Source organism: Sus scrofa, chromosome 14 (genome assembly GCF_054392235.1).
Source record: "Sus scrofa isolate SSC_HxYL_T2T_F1_AM1 chromosome 14, Sscrofa_HxYL_maternal_Yorkshire_Landrace_v2.0, whole genome shotgun sequence".
Classification (NCBI taxonomy): domain Eukaryota; kingdom Metazoa; phylum Chordata; class Mammalia; order Artiodactyla; family Suidae; genus Sus; species Sus scrofa.
In genome coordinates this window covers 122995583-123011429 of record NC_139396.1, presented here as the reverse complement: position 1 = coordinate 123011429, position 15847 = coordinate 122995583, and the positions used below count along the sequence as shown (strand labels likewise).

The 15847-nt window shown below is 40.1% G+C and overlaps 1 protein-coding gene across 4 annotated transcripts in view; it reads right to left on the bottom strand.

Moving 5' to 3' along the window:
* Positions 1-15552, bottom strand: part of STAMBPL1 (STAM binding protein like 1) — a 61696-nt gene extending 46144 nt beyond the window's left edge. For 2 of the 4 annotated variants that reach the window (XM_021071881.2, XM_084992595.1), the window contains exon 1: positions 14944-15160. The gene's annotated coding sequence lies outside the window, so the exon portion shown is untranslated. 4 annotated transcript variants of the gene reach the window in all.
* Positions 15553-15847: the final 295 nt, after the last annotated feature.

Genomic DNA, 15847 nt, shown 5'->3' with positions numbered 1-15847 from the left:
AGGCCAGGGATTGAAACCCGCAACCTCATTGTTCTTAGATTCATTTCCACTGCACCAAGATGGGAACTCTAGCAAAAGCTATCCTTGAACATCTCTCATTCATTGCTTCTCCAGTGTTCTTCAACTGCAGGAATCTCACTGTTCAACATGTTTCAGGAGACAGCTGCAGTCCCAAGACACTGCACTAGATGATCTCTTCAATAGAGTGAACAGAATCAAAACAGGCTGTAGACCTCCTTAACTTTCCCCAGCAGGTTTCTTTTGAATGCTTAAAGGGCCCCCTAGCCTGGCAAAGTCAGCAGGTGGTTGTCCACTGTTCCTCCTTGCTCACCCCACTCACTTCCTTCCTATTTTTCTTCCTTGCAGGTGACACCGACATATCTCTACTCTGAAGTAAAGATTCTTCTGAGTGTGGTTCCCAGACCACCTGCACCATAATTACTCGGTGGAGGAAGAGGGTAGTTGTTGTTAACAAGAAACAGATTTCTAGGCCCCATCGAGTCAGAATTTCTGGGAAAGGTGCCCTATGAATCTCTATTTTTATCAAGCAGCCCACGAGATCTTTACGCACTTCGAAACCTGAGACACACGGCATCAGATAAAACTATCCTAAGACAGTTACAAACAACCCCCTAAATGCCTGGCTTGATCAGCTGAAGAGTCTCTACTTTAGAACAAAACACCTGCCTCCTTCTAAATGAAGTAGAGGTATTATTTCCTTTTTTCCTCCCATTTCCTTCACTTTGCATCTTAACTATTAATTCTCTCTCTTTTAATGTACTTCTATTCCATGGGACATATGTCTTTCAAGACTTCAGTTAAGGCTTAGTCCAACGACCATGTCTTCACTCCATTCACTTTTACCAGGGCAAGCAACTGTAATTTCTCACTCAGGAGTTCCAAGACTAAACACATCTTTCCCACAAGTATTAGCTCCAACTAAATTCATTCATTCATTTATTATTCAGTATTATTTACAAAGCTCCTATGTTGTGCTAGGAGCTAGTGAGCAGAAGAGACAGGCAATATTGAGCTTATGAAACTTACATTTGACTTAAGGCAGGAGGGTGAGCAGAGATGGTACAAAGACACTAAACAACTGCACAGGTATGTCATTAAAATTGCGGTAACTGCTATAAAGATGAACTGCAACAGAGAAAGTTAAGCATCATCTCTTTTTTTTTTTTTTTTTTTTCAAAAATACCTCAGAAGTGATGGTGTGTCCTCCTCAGTGGACCCGGAGACAGGGATCCACCCTGTTATCTGTGCTGTTGACTTTGATCTCTTATTTAAGTTATGTCTGTCAGGTTTTCCCCTGTAAAAGATACTATTTTGCCTTTTGTAATTACAAAGTATCTATAGGGCGTTACTTTGACAATATGCAAATACAGTTTTGCCCATTCATTTAGCAGCCAAAGATGATTCTTTCCTGACGAAATTATTACTGTAGTGTTTGAAAATGGTGGATTTTCTATTTCTATCCTTCATGCTCTATTTATTCATTTAGTTGGAGTTTGGAGATAAAGGTTATTTAATTTTTGTACAATATTTTAAAAATTAGGCTTTCAAATATATTTTATGATAGCTGAGTTTCTCATCATTCTTTAAAGGGTCTTCAAACCACTGATGATAAAAACTTCAAAAAAATATGGCTATCAATCTTTTCTCTTTACTAATTTTATGGTTACTTATTTTTGGATAAGTATCTTTGATCTGTGTGGAATTTATCTTTATGTAAGGAGTATGACAAGGATACAGTTTCTTTTTACCATCAGGCAAAATGGCCTGGAGTCTCTTCAATTTTGCTTAGCTTCTTGTTTAATTTTCAACTCTGCCCAATAAGGTGACCTGCTGAAACTAGGCACTTAGTACGTACTCATTAAATTGAAATAGGCTTTGTTAATTACACCTCAATAAAACTGAAAAAAAGTGTGGCAGTGATGGATAAACTTACATAGAGTAGTGGTATTGGTGATTCAGAGAGGAGGCAAGTATGCAGCTGTGCTTGAGGTACCCCAGGACTGAGAGTGGTAAAAAGAATGTGGGAGGATAAAAAGCATCTTTCAGGTGCTGAGATGGTCTATGCGAATGGACCCCACTGTCATCTTTCACCCTCTACTTCCTCTGGATCCTTCCAGTGTTAGTTTAAGCATCTCTCCCTCAGGCAGATATTTTTGGCACTTCCAGACTAAGTCACACTCAATCATATACACATGAAGAAGTATCAGATAAACGCAAAATTGAGGGATTTTCTACAGGACAACTGGTATATCCTTAAAAAGTATGGAGATGATGAAAGAGAGAGAAAGACTGAGAGACTGTTTCAGATTTTAAAGGACTAAAAGACATGACAAAAAAAATGCAGTGTGTGATCCTGGATGGGATCTTGGACCAGAAGAAAGGCACTGGTGAAACGTGAATAAGATCTGTAGATTATACGATACAGTATTATAACCATGTTAATTTCTGGGCCTTGATAACTACTGCAATTATATAAGGTCTTAATAGCGGAGGAAAAGGGTAAACGATATGAAAAAATTCTATGTATTATTTTTTCATTTTTTGAAATCCTGAAATTATTTTAAAGTAAAATATTTTTAAAATGTTGAGTTAGTACCGTAACAATCCCTTCAACAAGTAAAAACAAAAAAAGGAAAAGAGTTTGCATCATATGCAACAGATCTAATATTAATTCTGTCTAAACTATACAGCACATTTGCAGAATAGTAAGAAAGCGATACAAAGTTGAATAAAGATGGGCAGATGGAATGAAAAAGTCATGAGAGAAATGTATAAGCAATATGTGAAAATGTTATTTCACTAGTAATTAAGAAATCATGCATTTGAAATATTTTCATTTATTTGACTGATAAAAGTTACATGATTGACTATACTCAATAATGATGAAGACTAAAAGAAAAAATGGCAATTTTAAAAAAATAACATGCATTCCTGTTGACCCAGCAATTCTAATACTTCACCATAGACTGTCCTGCTGAAATGATACACTAATTCACACACATGCACACACATACACACACTCCCACTGCAGCATGGCTTAAAAATATTAAAATCTTGGAAATTAAAATACATAGCCATCAAAAGAGTTATTTCAGGAGTTCCCGTCATGGCGCAGCGGAAACGAATCCAACTAGGTACCATGAGATTGCAGGTTTGATCCCTGGCTTTGCTCAGGAGGGTTAAGGTTCTGGTGTTGCTGTGAGCTGTGGTATAGGTCGCGGATGCGGCTCAGATCTCGAGTTGCTGTGGCTCTGGCGTAGGCCGTCCGTCGGCTACAGTTCTAATTAGACCTCTACGGTGGGAACCTCCATATGCTGCGGGTGCAGCCCTGAAAAGACAAAAGGAAAAAGAGGAGTTATTTGAAATAAAGAATCCTACAGTAGATGAAGCCATTAGAAAAGGCTTACATCTACATGCATGGAACCAGAAAACCATCCTAGTTACAGCATTATGTGAAAAAAAAAAAAAGCAAATTATAAAGTAACATATAAAGTGTGACTCCTTCTTTGCATTACTAATACATATATATTTAATGTATGTTGACATTTGCAAGAAAAATGTCTGAACAACATACACTGGAGTTTTGTCAGCTATTCTCTCAAAGATGGAATCATGAAGGCTTTCATATTTAATTCATTCATTTCTGTACTATTTCTTACAAGCATGTATCATTTCATAAGCAGGTATACTTTTTTTTTTCTTTGTCTTTTTGTCTTTTCTACAGCATATGGAGGTTCCCAGGCTAGGGGTCTAATCGGAGCTGTAGCCACTGGACTATGCCAGAGCCACAGCAACACGGGATCCGAACTGTGTCTGCAACCTACACCACAGCTCACGGCAACACTGGATCCTTAACCCACTGACCAGGCCAGGGATCGAACCTGCAATCTCATGGTTCCTAGTTGGATTTGTTAACCACTGAGCCACGATGGGAACTCCAAATTATACTTTTTTTTTAAGCCTATAAATTGTGAGTAGGTAGGTCCAGATTTGAAGCCAACCCTGCCAGTTTCCAGATATGTGGGGAAAAATTTTTTTTGGCTTTTTAGGGCCGCAATCAAGGCATATGGAAGTTCCCAGGCTAGGAGTCAAATCAGAGCTACAGCTGCCAGCCTACACCACAGCCACAGCAACACCAGATCCAAACTATGTCTGTGACCTACACTACAGCTTACAGCAATGCTAGATCCTTAACCCACTGAGTGAACCCAGGGACTGAACCTGCATCCTCCTGGATGCAAGTCAGGTTCATAATCCGTTGAGCCGCAAGAGGAATACCAGATATGTGAATTTTGATCAATTACTCCCTGAGTCTATTTCCTTGGTCTAAAGTGACAATAATTGTGACTTCTTGCCTCACAATGTTACAAAGGTAGTGATAATTGAAATATTTACTCATAGCTTTCTAAACCCCATCTGTCTGGCCTGATAGCTGGGCTGGATGCCTTTGATATTACATACCATAATATGCAGCTGCTGGAGAGAGCAAGTTACTGGCTACACACCTTCAGGAGAACTCTGCTGAAGGAACCTTTGAGTCAGTCCTACCAAATCCAAGACCCAAGTGCTCACCCTGCTACCTTCTGCCTTCTTAAATCTTCTGCTCTGGACTAGGTACCAGGTATTGGTAGCACAGGTGTAAGGCTTGTGTGCATCAGATTAGTCCCCTGCTCAAAAAAGCAGCTGGTGATCTAGCACCAACCAGAAAGGGTCCAAACACCCTTGCCAGCCCTGCGGTTCTGTGCATTATCAGACTTTGTTGTCCACTGCTCCCCAATATATGTCTCCCCTTACTTTCCTCTTTGATCAAACCCTCTCTGCCCTATCCCAACATTTGCCATTCAGAAGGAGGAGTGACACTCTCTAAAAATTCCTGCTAACTTTGTTGTTTTCTGACTTTAATCCATCTAAAAACAGGTATTAAGGACTTCCTGTTGTGGCTCAGCAGGTGAAGAACCCAACTAGTATCCATGAGGATGTGGGTTTGATCCCTGGTCTTGATCAGTGGGTTAAGGATTTGGGTTTGCTGCAAGTTGCGGTATAAGTCACAGATGTGGCTTGGATCTGGTGTTGCTGTGACTGTGGTGTAGGCTGGCAGCTGCAGCTCCAATTCAACCCTTAGCCTGGGAACTTCCATGTGCCACAAGTGTGGCCCTAAAAATAAATAAAATAAAATAAATAAATAAAAACAGGTATTCATAAAATTAAAACAGTACAAGGTGCCATTATAAAAACTCCAAGGCAGCCCTGATGTATATGTTTTTATGTGAAAATGAGGAGGAATAAATACATAAAACTTAAAAGCAGAAGCACAGATTTGAATATAAAATTAGATTTGGCTCCTAAATAGGTTTTCCTCTAAGTGTGGTTTATTGACCACCCGCATCAGAATTAAGAGAAGGCTCCCAGGCCCTGCCCAAATTTACTGACTAATAACCTATGGGGTTGATATGGAGGTCATTCTGTTTTTTTGAGACTAGTTTGAGATGAACTGCCCTAGTTACCTTTCTAAGTCTTTCAATAATATTACACTTGACAAAAGAAAAATAACCCTGATGCCCTAAGACTGTGGTCATTTATATTTCTTTCTACAGCCACATTTTAATGTCTTGAAATTCTCAGAAACTGCACAAAAAAGTTCCACACCCACTAATGAATCCAATCATTTTCATCTTTCTTTTTTTTTCCCCTTAAAGTATTGTCTTGATTCAGTAAGCAGTTTCTCTGACCTGTTTTTTTTAAAAAAAACATATGAAGGGTTTATTCCAGACTTCTCTTTTCTAATCTCATTCCATCTACCACTTCCATTGTTCCTCCTGTTAAAGAAAATTTATCTTAAAGAAGATGTGGTACCAGAGTTCCCGTTGTGGCTCAGTGGTTAACAAATCCGACTGGGAACCATGAAGTTGCAGGTTCAATTCCTGGTCTTGCTCAGTTGGTTAAGGATCCAGCATTGCCATGAGCTATGGTGTAGGTCGAAGACATGGCTCAGATCTGGCATTGTTGTGGCTCTAGCGTAGGCCAGAGGCTACAGCTCTGATTGGACCCCTAGCTTGGGAACCTCCATATGCCGCAGGTGGGGCCCTAGAAAAAGCCAAAAAAAAAAGATGTGGTACATATGTATAATGAAATATTACTCAGCCATAAAAAAGGAATGAAACAATACCATTTGCAGCAACATGGATGGACTGAGAAATTATCATACTAAGTGAAGTAGGTCAGACAAAGTCAATAATATTCCATGAGATCACTAATATATGGAGTCTAATAAAAAGTGATACAAAAGAGCTTACAAAACAGAAACAGACTCAAGATTTCAATACCAGGGTTATGAAAGGGAAATGTGGGGTGGGGGAGGGAAATATTTGGAGGTTGGTATTGTCATATACACACTGCTATATATAAAATAGGTAACAAGGACTTAACTGTGTAGCACAGGGAAATCTACTCAATACTGTGTAATGACCTATATTGGAAAAGAATCTGAAAAAGAATGGATATGTGTGTATATAGCTAATTTACTTTGCTGAATACCTAGATAAAACACAAAATTTGTAAATCAGCTATATGCCAATAAAATAAAATTAAAAAAGAGTTCCCACTGTGGCACAATGGGGTCAGTGGCATCTTTGGAATATTGGCCTGGCTCAGTGGGTTAAGGATCCAGCTTTGCTGTGGCTGTGGCTTGGGTCACAGATGCGACTTGGATCTGATCCCTGGCCCAGGAACTCCATATGCTGTGGGGCAGCCAAAAAGATAAATAAATAAATAAATAAATAAATAAATAAAATAGAAAATTTCCATTTGTAATAATCCTAGGGAAATTATTCTCTTGGTAGATAAGGAGAGTTTCCATAATATAAGAATATATAAGAAATAAAAGGCATCTTATAGCCTATACACTAAAAAAAAGAAAGGAAAAAGAAAATGTATCTTGTGAAACAGTTTATAAACTAACTTTATAAACTTAAAGTTATAAAGAACAAACAGACTGGAAAATGAACTGGAGTCAATCCATCAGAAGATTGAAGCATGAACCCACTGGCATAAAGGCTTCTCCATACTTCTTCTCAGTGGTTGAAATTCACGCTTCCAGTGTTAAAAAAGACATGACTCCAGCAATGTGATAGTAAAACTACAGGATCCTTACTTGAGGTGAATTTAACCACAATGGCCACCACTGATTGCAGTTTTCTTTCTGCCTTTAGTTAAAAGGTACACAGTTAATTATTGTCCTAGCCATTCAAGTTTGAAATTAATGCTCTTTTTAAAAATTCAATGGATTTTATTATAGTTATAGTTGTACAACCATCATCAGAACCTGATTTTAGAACATTTCCATCCCAAACCCCCAGGCCACCCCTCCCTCCTCCACCAACCTGTCTCCTTGGGTAACCATAAGATTTTCAAAGTCTGTGAGTCTGCTTCTGTTATGCAAATAAGTTTATTTGTATCCTCTTTTAAGCTTCCACAAGTGATAGCATATGATGTTTGTCTCTCACAAACTAATTTCACTTAGTATGATAATTTCTAGGTCCATCCATGTTACTGTAAATGCCCTTATTTCATTCTTTTTATGGCTGAGTAATATTCCATTGTATATATGTACATCTTCTTTAACTACTCCTCTGTCAATGGACAATTAGGTTGCTTCCATGTGGCTATTTTATATAGAGCTACAATGAAAAAAATTAACACTCTCAAAAAAGACTCACTCGGGAGTTTCCCTTTGAGTACCGGCAAAGGCAAAACAGGCAGGGAGTGTTCACCCAGAGCCGGAAAGGGTTAAAAATGAGTCATCACTGGCCTCCTGTTTCCAAATAACCAAAGTCAAATCAAGTCAAGCAATCAAAATGAATAATTTCTGATGAATCTCTGAATAGTTACCTCTTGCATGAGCCTGTGCTGAACTTTTGGTTTATTTACTATGTTCCCACTGAAACCTAAGTATGGCAAGTTTAAAAAACAAACAAAAAAGCCCCACTAAACTCACCCAAACTCAAATTCCTTCATCCTTAATCAAGTTTAAACTCACAAAAGTTTAAAACAGTTCTTTTAAAAGAAATTGGACTTTAGTTAATATAATTATGTAATTTATATGAAAGGCTAAAATCAAATGAAGCAGACTATATTTTTAAAAATGAGATCTAGGAGTTCCCTGGTGTCTCATCAGGTTAAGGATCTGGCAGTTGTCACTGATGTAGCTCAGGTTGATGCTGTGGCACAGATTCAGTCTCTAGCCCAGGAACTTCCACATGCTTCAGGAATGGCCAAAAAATTTTTAAAAAGAAATTACACAAAAATGAGATTTAAAAAAGTTTCCTCAACTAAATAGCATCAATAGAAGACCAAGAAAAGCTTTTGGCTCCTTAGAAAAAGCAATACTAGTTACAGATTTCTGAAAGTTATTTACGAGAACAAAGAATTATAAGGACTAATGCAATGTTAAAATACTGAAATTAATGATGACATATTCCTTCCCAAAGAAGTTCTGGAGGAATTCTGAATTTTTTTATGCTTTGTTGTCATAGCAGTCTTCCCACCTGTAATTAAAATCTGTGAGTTCCTGCTGTGGCATAAAGGGATCAGCAGTGTCTATGCAGTGCCTTTGCAGTGCCGGAACTTAGGTTCAATCCAGGGCTGGCAAAGAAGTTTAAAGGATCTGGCATTGCTGCAGCTGCAGCTGCAGCATACGTCACAACTGCTGCTTGAATCTGATCCCTGGCCCAAGAACTCCGTAAAAATCTGGTTTTTTTTTCTTTTTTCTTTCTTTCCTTCTTTCTTTCCTTCTTTCTTTCTTTCTTTCTTTCTTTCTTTCTTTCTTTCTTTCTTTCTTTCTTTCTTTCTTTCTTTCTTTCTTTCTTTCTTTCTTTCTTTTGAGGTATAAAGTACAATATAATGTTAGCTGCAAGTCTAATAATAAAAAAGTCCAGCCTCTTATAACCAGATGTAATTATTCCAACAAGTCAAAGAATAGCTAAAATTTGGTCTGCTTTACTTTATAAAATATTCTTTTTTTTTTTTTTTTTTACTTTTCAGGGCCACACTCGGGGCATATAGAAGTTCCCAGGCTAGGGGTTGAATTGGAGCTACAGTTGCCAGCCTACACCACAGCCACAGCAATGTGGGATCCGAGCCGCATCTGTGACCTATATCACAGCTCACTGCAATGAAGGATTCTTAACCCCCTGAATGAGGCCAGGGATTGAACCTGTATCCTCATGGATACTTGTTGGATTCATTTCTATTGCACCTCAATGGGTATTCTTACCTCTATAAAGTATTCTGAATGAAAATTTTTATGAAATGTCATCATAACTTCACCATGGCTCATGAATGGGAGATGTACGAGGCTCTGGGAGTGTGGACAAAGGTGGAGGCATAGAAGTTTTTCAGAATACTAATACCTTTCCAATAGTAAAATGTACACAAACTCATTTATAATGTCTCCTTATGTCCAGTGATTCTTTGTATATAATGTAAATGTTTCACTAATATAATGTATTATATAGTATACACTACATATAATAACTATAGTATATTACATATATTGTATAATGTATGCATTATATATAATGCACATGTTACATTATGTATATACTACATACATTGTATAAAATGCATGAATATATATTATATAGCTAGATATTACATTACACATTATATAACATATAATGTATAAAGTTACATTATATCAGAGAGACATATCCTCCTGCCTCCAGCAAAGGATCACTAGGTATAAGGAGAGATGTTACAAATGAATATGTATTGTACATGTCAACTGTTAGCAAAAACAAAAAATAGGAATTCCCATTGTTGTTCAGCAGAAACGAATCTGACTAGCATCATGAGGAAGCAGGTTTTATCCCTGGCCTCACTCAGCGGGTTAAGGATCTGGCATTGCCATGAACCATGGTGTAGGTTGCAGATGCAGCTTGGATCTGGCGTTGCTATGGCTGTGGCCAGTGGCTACAGTTCTGGTTCGACCTCTAGCCTGGAAATCTCCATATGCTGCGGGTATGGTCCTAAAATAAAAACAAACAAATAAAAATAAACTATTAAAAAAAATTTGGAGGGGTTCGCCCACAACATATGGAAGTTCCTGGGCCAGGGATTGGACCCACGCCATAATAGCAACCTGAGCTACAGCAGTGACAACTGCCAGATCCTTAAGCTGCTGAGCCATCGGGGAACTCCAAATCACCTATTTTTAAAGGATATGTAAAAACACAAATTGGAACACTTCTTAATAAAGAATTTAATGAAAAACACCATTTGCAAAATCCCAAAATATCAAGGAAAAATTGCAAAAAATTTGTCCAATAATCTGGGTACTAATTCTATATAGAAGATAACAAACTCAGTGGAAATGACTGGAGCTCCAGATCTCTATGAGGACAAGCCCCCACTTTTTTTGCTCCTGTGTCCTCAGCAGGTGGCATGCAGTCCAGGGTCTACACAAGTTAGGAAAGCAGACATGGATGTCAGATTATCCGGGTTTGATGCTCAGCTCTATCACTCTATCCCAGAGTATGACCCTAAGCTGTTTACCTAGCCTCTTTATGCCTCAACTTTTTAATCTACAACATGGTATCTATTGTATAAGGCTGTTTAATGAATTAATAACAATAATAACAACAAACACATATAGCAGTTAACCTTGTGCCATTTTTCATTTATACCTAGGCAGGCATTTAACCCTCCACCAAACCTTATGAGATAGAAACTAATATCCCAAATGAAAAGATGAAGTAACTCAGCCGCAGAAAAGTTATAACTCACCCAAGGACATACAACTTGTAAAAGGCAATTCTCATGTCTAACCATTCCATCATCTTTGAGATAACATACATAAAGCCTGAGTACAGTGCCTGGCATATAACACATGTTTAATAACTAGTATCTATTAATAAATTTTGTCAAATGTTTACATGATTCTGAGGTTACACCAGGGCTTGGCAAGAAAGAATGCTGTGGTCAACTGGGGATGTCTTCTGTGGATGACAAATATGCTCATGATCACATTGTGCTCCAGGTTCACTATTCCTCTTCCACGTAAAACAAAGAACATTGACGTCTAGCTGTCTGAGGTTTTCCCTTCTTCATCTCAGTGTTGCTGGGATCTTATATCAGGCTGTCACTAGCTGACACCAGATTACCACCTCCATGCTCTCCTACAAATCCACTCCCTACCCAGTTGCAAAAGTGCTCTTCTGAAAAGATGTTTTCATCACTTACTCCTTTCAAGGAAACTTCTTTGAGTTGTCTGTCTCATTAAAATCAAAATTCCACCCCCTTGCTTTCAAAGGCCTTCATAAGACATGGAAGGAACACGCCTTTAACTCTAGTTCAGGTGCTCTGGGGCCTACTTATCAAATGAACACGTGATAAGAATGGCTATGTTTCATTATGCAAGAATAGCCGTTTGTGTTACTTCAAAACAGTGATAAGCAACTTTTAAATTTTGTTTATTTATTCTTGACACAGCCTGATAAGGGCTCATTTGATCTTCATTCAGAATGAAACAAGCTTGATTGCTGGTCAAAAAGGGAAGAATATCAGAGAGAAAATCTGCATTACTAATATGTACCATAATGTTAATATCCAGGCAAATTTCAGTCAGCTTTCTAAGTTTCATCCTGAAATTAGATCATGAATCATAGGGGAAACCCCTAATGACTGGAGATGGAATCAGAACTATTATTTTAAAAAGGAGAAGGGAGTTCTCTTGTGGTGCAGCAGATGAAAGATCCAGCATTGTCACTGTAGTGATTGGGTCTCTGCTATTGCATGGGTTTGATCCCTGGCATGGGAGCTTCCACATGCCACAGGTGCGGGGTGGGGGCGGGGGAAGGAAGATATAACTCGAGATCATATAATGCACCCATTTTAAGAGTATACTGAGAAGTTTCCATCATGGCTCAGCAGTAATGAACCCAACTAGGATCCATGAGGATGTGAGTTCTATCCCTGGCTTCGCTCAGTGAGTTAAGGATCTGGTGTTGCCATAAGCTGTGGTGTAGATTGTAGACATGGCTTGGATCTGTGGTTGTTGGGGCTGCAGCCCCCATTCAACCCCTAGCCTGGGAAATTCCATATGCCAAAGGTGCGTCCCTAAAAAGAAAAACAAAAAAAAAGAGTATATTGAAAGGCTAACTAATCAATCAAAACATATGAATTACTGGTGCTAATATAAAAAGGCTGCATTGTTTGTATGGTTTTTGTTGCTTTTTTAGGGCCACACTCGTGGCATACTTAAGTTCCCAGGCTAGGGGTTGAATTGGAGCTACAGCTGCCAGCCTACGCCACAACCACAGCAACACAGTATCCCAGTCACATCTGTGACCTACCCACAGCTCATGGCAGTGCTGGATCCTTAACCCACTGAACGAAGCCAGGTATTGAACCCACATCCTTATGGATCCTAGTCGGGATCGTTAACCACTGAGCCACAAAGGGAAATCCCTAAAAGGGCTGCTTTTAATAAACTCAAATTACTAAGTAATCACAGGTCTGAATCAATGTCCGTAAGCCAAATACATCAATGGATAAACATAACATGTAATTAATTTAAAATTCAGAAAGAAAATTGAACATGAACTTTGAAGACTTAGCAATTTACCTACCACATGTTTAATGGGCTTTTCCACTTAGCATGAGGAGATGTAGGATTGTACTGGAAGTTCATCTGACTTGCCTAGAAAAGCAACTAATTTCTGACAAAAGGCATATCCAGATCATTCCTGAGTTGAACATTCTGATGTCAACTCAGGACTTTTGAATGTATACTCAACACATCCAGTTGGGTGATTCACAGGTTTAGAGAGCTGAAATAAGCAAGTCAGTGTTTTTTTGTTTTTGTTTTGTTTTGGAGGGATTGTTATTGTTCCTTCAGCTGAGGAAGTTGGTCCTAATTGACTATGTCAATTGGCTTCAATTTGATGAAATGTTTCATGATTCATATAAAGTTAGGGCTCAACATAATCAATACCAGAAGAAGTGATGTAGTAAGGTTGGGAATATTCAAGAACTGGAATTCATTTAATAAATATTTATTGTACAGCTGCAATCCATTAGCCCTCAGGGACAGAAAGCTAACTCTCATATTTTCAGAGATGACCATGAGTCATTTCTTGTAGTTTCAACTGAAGGTACTCCTAAATCTTTCACAGGGTTAAGGAAAGAAGGCTAAGATTAGATAGAATCACAAGTCCTATGGTTTAAAATGTGCCTAGTTGATAAGTGTATTCTCCAGGCACCTGGCATTTCCTGGGCAGCATCTACTATTTCTCCCACCCCTCGGATTTTGAGCAAGAAGTACTAGGTTTTTCTTCTCTGTAAAATGCAGTCTCACTCCTGAGACTGTAGCTGTAAGTAGGCTTCAGAAGAGTCCTTGAAGGAGGAACATGATCAAATTGTATTTAGGTTAACCTATGTGCCGAAAGTAAACAGAGGTAACTATTACTACAATTCTTTAACTATTTCTATCACTCCTCAGAAGCCAATCCCAGAAAGAGTCTCCTCTCCAGGAGCAAAAATCTCTCTGCTGAGGACACCCTTGGGACAAAAATGCTCCCATTTCTCCCTCCAAGCCACTCACTGGGAATGAGTCCTACGAAACAGGGTGAAAGAAAGCAAGACACTGGCCCTAAAGATCGCAATACCCATAAAGGACTAGGATTCTCTATCTGCTGATTTAAATGGTGCTTATTTTACAAGAGTATAGGAAAATAAAATTCTTCTTAAAATTCCCAAGAAACAGCTGACACATAAATTCCAGTTGGGTGAATATTCAAGAGCAGATTCTCAAGGCAAGCAATTTGCTGTATATATGCTTGAATGGAGAAGAAGCAGCCAATTCCTTTTCCAGGGAGATTCCAATTAACATTTCCTGTCTTTGAATGAAGAAGTAATGGAGCAAACAGTAAACAAGAGGAGCCTATTTCTCAAAGGCATTGACTCGTAGATATTAACAGTGTAGCTACAAAATTCTTGCTATCATAGAGTAACAGAGTACACTTTTGAAGTTCAATTTAGCACCCCTCCCACAAACATAAGATTGCCAATTGAAAAGAGTCTGAAAAAACATAGAATACAGAGGCTTAATCTGTGAAAAACAACCCGTAGAAAAACTACCCACAAAAACTTGAAACAGGAAAGCAAACATTAAGGCATAATTGATCTGCTGGAACAAATCTGCCATATTGACCTTGACAGGGCCTTGAATCATAAGATCAAAAATCAGCATTCTGGTGATACCCATTACAAACTTGGAAAGGCCTTAAAACCTAGGACTTCATTTTATTCTCAGTGATTAGCAGGATGGCTGGAAAGCAACGTGCTCCTTGGAGCTTACTTTGAAAGATTGCTGTTTTACTTACTACCAAACACTGATTTCCAGACAGCCACCCTCACACTTAAGATTTTTTTCAATCTTCTGGATCAGGTTCTGTTTTCTGAATTACTTATTATTTATTTATTTTTAAATTTCAGTAATAGCACCTTAGGCTCTTGGCTATCACTGGTGTGGGTTGTTTTAGAGTTTGGGAAATCATATTTTAGGGATATGGCACTTCCTTGTGCATTTCATTCAAGGCTTTCAGGTAAGGCTTACACATCATTCGGGTGAGGGAAAATGTCTTCAGAGTGATTCATAAAGGGCATAACAGTAAGTACGCATCTTCTAGAAAGGCAGGGCACACATCCTGCAGGGATGCCTGTTTCTCCAACCCTGGTCCCTTCCTTCCCCACACCACGCACCCCGAAAGACAGTGCGCTGGTTTCTCTGAATGCCGCCACCATGTCGGAGGCCACATCCCAAGTTTGAACCAGAAACACATGCATGTAGCTAGATCACTGCCAGCGTCCCGCCCTGTCCCCAGGAGCCACAGCTTCCTGCCTTCCCACCAAGGTGAAACTAACCCCTGAGGGCCGGCTGCGGGGCGGACAGAGGCAGGCGATCCCAGGACTGGCAGGAAGGAAGTGAGCAGCCACCAATTTTTCTTCCAGCGGACCAAGCCCCGGACCACACGTCGCAGGCGGAAAAGGGGCAGGCGCGCGCCAGGCCACCGGGCACACGCACCCAGCGTGCACACTCGCCTGTGCCAGTGCGCGTTCACACTTACGCACACACACAAGCGCACGCGCATGCCTACTCACCAGCAGCCCCTAATGTCCGGAGCCCGCGTGGGACGGCGACTGCAGCGGCTGTCCCCGCGCCTGCTGTGTGGCCTTGGCATCCGTCTGGCCGCTGCAGCCCGGGCCGCGGTGGCTTTTGCTAGACGGCACTGCAGCTGGGTGATATGGCACCCAGCGAACAGGCTCTGGCTCCCTTGCCTCCGCCAACCCTCCTCCTCTTCTCTGCGGACTGATGGAGCTTTGCTAGTTCGACTCGCTGGAGCAGCGTGCTTTCCTCTCCTCCTCTCCTTCCCTTCCCCGGAAACCCACGCGCAGGCCTGCGGATCCTGATCCTGCAGCAGCCGTCCCTGCTGCCGCCGCCGCAGGAAAATAAACTGTCACTGCGATGGTCCCGGCTTCCCCTGCCTTGGCCCCTAGGTGCCGCCTCCGCCTCTGCCTCCGCCCCCTCCTCGTTGGCGGCTGCTTCCCGCAGTCTGCAAAAGACAGCTCGCGAGTGGAAGCAGGTCCTCAGGGTTGGTCTACAGCAAGTGTGAAAAGATTGGGTGGGACTTTCTCTTCTCAAACTCTGCACGTTCCCTCCTCAGGCCAGAACCACCTGGTTTCTCATTTTGATCCATCGTCAATTTCACTGAGGTGAACCAGAGTAGGTACCTTTTAAGACTGCAGGGTACACGTGCCATGACACAGC